Source organism: Galeopterus variegatus, unplaced genomic scaffold, assembly GCF_000696425.1.
Source record: "Galeopterus variegatus unplaced genomic scaffold, G_variegatus-3.0.2 Scaffold1894, whole genome shotgun sequence".
NCBI classification, from domain to species: domain Eukaryota; kingdom Metazoa; phylum Chordata; class Mammalia; order Dermoptera; family Cynocephalidae; genus Galeopterus; species Galeopterus variegatus.
This window is the reverse complement of record NW_007728005.1, coordinates 160,081-164,812: the sequence shown is the minus strand read 5'-3', so window position 1 is coordinate 164,812 and position 4,732 is coordinate 160,081. Positions and strand designations below refer to the sequence as shown.

Sequence of the window (4,732 nt, the reverse complement as noted above, 5' to 3'; positions counted from 1 at the left end):
CAATTCGGTGTTGTCTTCTTTTGGCTGTTTCCTGGGTGCTGTTTTCTTTTTGGGGGTGTTGTCTTCTTTTTGGGTGCTTTCTGGGTGTTGTCTTCTTTTGGGTGCTTTCTCCTTTTTGGTGTTTTCTCCTTCATGTTTTTCTCTTTTTGTTATTTTTTCTAACTTTTTGTCTTTTTTCTTGATTTTTTTATTCAGTTTTGGTTTGTTTCTTTTTTTGGCTTTTCCCCTTAAATTTTTGATTTTTTCCTTTTTTGTTTGTTTTTTGTTTTGTTTTGTTTTGTTTTGTTTTTTTAAAGAACAGGGGTCTTAACATGATAAAAGGGTGACTGGGAAGGAGTGGCTGGGACAGGGGCAGGGTGGCAGAGACATGGTGGCAAGGGCAGGGTAGCAGGAACTGGGAGGGGGCAGAGCCCTGGGCCCCACATCTCAGATGTCCATGATCTTACTGCCACAATACTTTTCTGCTTGATAAAACAATGGAAAGCAGGGACTCTTGCTGAAGCCTTGGTTCTCTTGGCATTTCTGTATGTTCTGCGGCAGCTGCATGGTCAGAGGGAAGGGAGCAATGAATAGTCACAGGACTGCAGTGCATGACTGGGATAACCTGTCCCGCAGGCTGGAGCTGCCTCTGTGCTGGCTGTGGCACCCCCCTTCCCAGAGGCTGGTGCCTGTCTCCTTCCTAGCCCTTCCTGAATGGGGCAGGGATTCCCATCTCCTTTAGGTCTCCCAGCTTCTCACATGACTGGCCCAACTTCTCAGCCAGCTCCATCTTCACATGCTGCCCTGAATGAAGTGCACTGGGGACCTCCATGTTCTAATTGGTCTGGGTAGAGAGCAGTCGGTGGCCACCTGATGCAGCCAGAGACCCACGGCACAGGGAAGGGGGCACGACACAGTCACACAAGGTGCCTTCCCTGTACCATTTTGTGTGAGGTCTCCACCATCCCATTTTACAGGTGGGGAACAAAGGCCTAGGGGGTGAGTGCAGAGGGCAGGTGGCAGAATGCTTGACACGCCAGCCTGATGAAGCGAGCCTGCAGCTCAGCTCAAAGGTGCACCTGCTCAGAGCACAGAGGCATAAGCCATGTAAGGAGTGGCTGCAGGAGGGACAGGCTGCCACCCTCCTCTCTACCCCACCCCCATAAAACCAAACCCCTCGGCTGCAGCCACTCACTTGTTTTGGCAGGAGCTTGGATGTCTTGAGCTTTCTCGCCTGGAGCTTCAAGGCCGCCTTCTCCATTGCAAGAACCCGAATCTTGCCCTTCAGCTGGGCCTGCTGGTACTTGAGGTCTTCATAGTTGTTCCTGTGCCCAGAGGTGGTGGAGAATGTAAAGAACAAGGAACAGAAAGGACGACTTTTGTAATCAATGCACTGACTTTGCCACACAACCAGAGGACTATGGCATGGGAAGGGGACACCTGGAATCAAGAGTCACAAGTGCCAGTTCAAAGAGAGGACATGAATTGCCTGAGGCCACACATGAGTCACTGGCACATGGGGCCAGAGCTTGGCTCTGCACATGTCCAAACCTGTGCGCCCACCTCATCGTGCTCACCTGTACCCTCCTATCTCCCACTACATCACCCATGCTGAGGCCCCAGACCTGCCACCCACCATCTCTCTCCCACTTGTTGTCCTCCAACTGTAGGAAGAGAGCATCTCGCTCGCTCTTGAGATTGCGGTAGGACTGCAAATACAGGAAGGTGAAGTCAGGATTCAGCAGGGAGAAGTTGGAGTCGGAGCACATGAACACCGACACCTACAGCAACCATTCAGCAGTGACCTTTCCTCCCCCTGAATCACACTTGACACCTTTTTCAAGGCATTTCCAAGGCCATGTTCTCAGCTGGTTTTCCTAAGACCTCAGTAATGGTGGAAGAGGCAGGGAAAGAGATCTGATTTACAGTTGGCTGACAGAGGCCCAGGGACATCGGGTCATGTTGCCATTGTTATGACTGCATCACCATCATTTGACTCTGTATTGCGTGCGTCACCAGGCACCATGCTAACAATCCATTGAATCCTCACAATCACCATAGGACGGAGTTGCTATTACTATCTCCATTTTGTAGATGAAATACAAGGTATTAGAGGTTAAGTGCTAAGATCACATATAGCTGAGATGTGAACATCCAGGTCTATCTAATTCTCTAAGCCCATTTTTCCCCTGGGGGTGGAGGCACAAGCGTGAGGGCAGGTGGCTGGACTCACCCTCTTGGCCTCCTCTTGAGTGGAGAAGGCGGTCAGACTCCCCTGCAGCTGTCAAATCTGTCTTTCCTGGGAGTCCAGAAAGCTCGCCAGATGTTGACACTCCCCTGGAATGACAGAGGTCAAGGTGGAACACAAAGGACTCCCCCGAAGGCCTGCCAAGGCACCAGGTTGAGGGAGGAAGGGTGCCCAGATCCACACCTGCTTTCTGCTGGGCTTCCTTGTGAGCACTGGCCAAGGCTCTTTTTAACTGTGCCTTTTCGTACATTAAGGCTTCAGTGGTCTGAATCTGAGCCTTTGGGAGAAAAGCCAAACAGGTGGTGAGAGAGGGACAGGAAGGTTCTCTAGGGGACGTGAGGGATGCCATAGAGTCTGCTCACCCGCAGTTGTTCCCACAGGGAGTTCCGCTGCTGACACCTACTCTCCTGCTGTAGGAAGAGGAAAGAAAACATCTCTTACCAGGGAGGCAGAGATGCAACAGCAACTGATAGGCCCCAGGAATGCCACCAATGGCCCAGGACAGGCCCACCAGGGAGACCAGATCCTCAGGGACCCTGTGGGACTGAGGGTGGGGTGCAGGGGTTGAGCCTTCTCCAGGTCGGGAGTGGGCAAGACAAGCCTGCGGCCTCTCCATCTGGGTCTTTCGCCAAACCCATCACACATGGAAGGAGCAAACAAAGAAATCATGTTCCTCTTTCCAGGTCATCCAGAGCTTCCTGGTCCTGTTTTTTCCATGTGGAGAGTCACGGGAAGGTGACCGAGGTTGTCGCCCTCAGCTCCATGGGGCCAGGGATGGATTTTCAAGGAAAAGCTCTCAGACCCTATGGGGACGCAAATTGACAAACTCTACTTGAACTCCCAAGGAAAAAGAATTTGGGTCTTTGTTGGTTTTCACTCACAGCCACAGAGCTGAACATCTGAATCCTGATTCTCTTTACATGACAACCACAGAAACCTGTAGAAATGGAGGCTGAGAAGGGAAAGACTACCCTTCTCCCAGCTTGTGATTCACAAGGGTGCATGTATTCACCATGAACCACACACTACAGGACAGGGACTGATCTCAATAGCAGGGATCCAGGAATGAAAAGAACAGGCAAGATCCCCGTCTCCCTGATGTCTCATGTGTGCCTAGAAATCTTTCATTCTTAGGGCTGAAAGGGACTTTGACACCCTCTAATTCTATCTCAGGACACTCAAGCCCAGGCAGGAGAGGTGGCTTGTCCAAAACCAAAGACAAAGCAAAGCAGGAACTAAGTCAGGGTGGGAACACAGGGCTCCTGACAACAGTCAGCCTAGTGTTTCCAGCAGGGGGACAGACCAGAGCACATGGGGCAGGGACTCCAGCAGGGGTATCTGGAGAAAAGAGAGTGGGCAGTCAGGTCAGCAACAGAAAGACCCATGCTGCATGGTCTGGGGTCTCTCCCGCTGAGAACTAGGCCCCCAAGCACCCCATTCTCCCTTGGCACAGGTACCCCCAGCCCCTTTTCTTCAGAGCCCCAAGGGGAAATTGGAGCCCAGGATTGGCAGCGTGGAACCCAGGGACCCCACTGGACTCTTACCAATTCCTGGACGACACTCGTCAGGTAACTCTTTACTGCGTAGCTGGAGTCCAGGGCTGCCTCCAGAACTAGGCACCGGCTCTGCAGCACATGAAGAGAGGAGGAGTTGGAGGAGGGTTGGGGGAGAGGTAGAGAGAGCGATCATTAGGGGTGGGGGTGGTGGCTGTTTCAGTTGGCTGTGGGGCCCCCAGCTCCCAGCATGGGAGGTAGTTGGGGGGCTGGCCTGTAGGGCAATTACCTCAAGCTCCTTAACATAAGTTGAAGTCATCAAGGCCTCCCCACCGATGGATGATGGGGACTAGAAGACATGAGAGCACATGTGGAGACATTCCATCCCCCTCAATGGCTAACCCCTCTGCTGTCCTTCCTAACCTGGACCACGCCCTCCTACTGTAGCCCCTCTGTGCCCACTTCTCAAGTCTCACTTCCCCATCGTCCCTCCCCTCCCAAGCAGCTCTTATCCTGCGCTTTTCTTTTCTTTTTTTTCTTTTTCTTTTTTGGTGGTGGCCAGTACAGGGGTTGAGCCTTGGGCCTTGGTGTTATCAACATCATCCTGTGCTTCCTGCAGCAGGATCCAATGAGACAGCCAAGCTCGTGGTCCATCTTTGTGTGCACAGCTTCAAAGGAGAAGCTCAGAGAAGAGTCCTATGTCATATCCCTAGCAGAGGGAGATGTAGGATTCAAACCCAGACTTCTTACCCAGTCCCTGACACTTCTTCCACGTTACCATTACCCCCTACTGCTCCTTCAGCCCCCTGTTCCCAGGAGCCTGACCAGCCAAGACTCACCTTCTGAGGTGACTGGCAATCCCCAGGTATGGTGGGCTGGGGCCTACTGCCAGTTTTGATGTTTTTTTCTTGTGGAGTACCAGCTCTGCTCTTTTTCCGTTGGTACTCTCTTAACTGTGAAAATGAAAAGCAGTAATATTCAGGAAATGCGTAAGACCCTATATTTGTCATGT

General features: G+C 51.9%; 1 long non-coding RNA gene across 1 annotated transcript; it reads right to left on the bottom strand.

The window, feature by feature from the left end:
* Positions 1-296: 296 nt before the first annotated feature.
* Positions 297-2,302, bottom strand: LOC103595942. The gene is made up of 3 exons (XR_551004.1): positions 2,213-2,302; positions 1,175-1,304; positions 297-540 (listed from the first exon to the last, which is right to left on the bottom strand). It is a non-coding gene; the product is annotated as an uncharacterized LOC103595942 (long non-coding RNA).
* Positions 2,303-4,732: the final 2,430 nt, after the last annotated feature.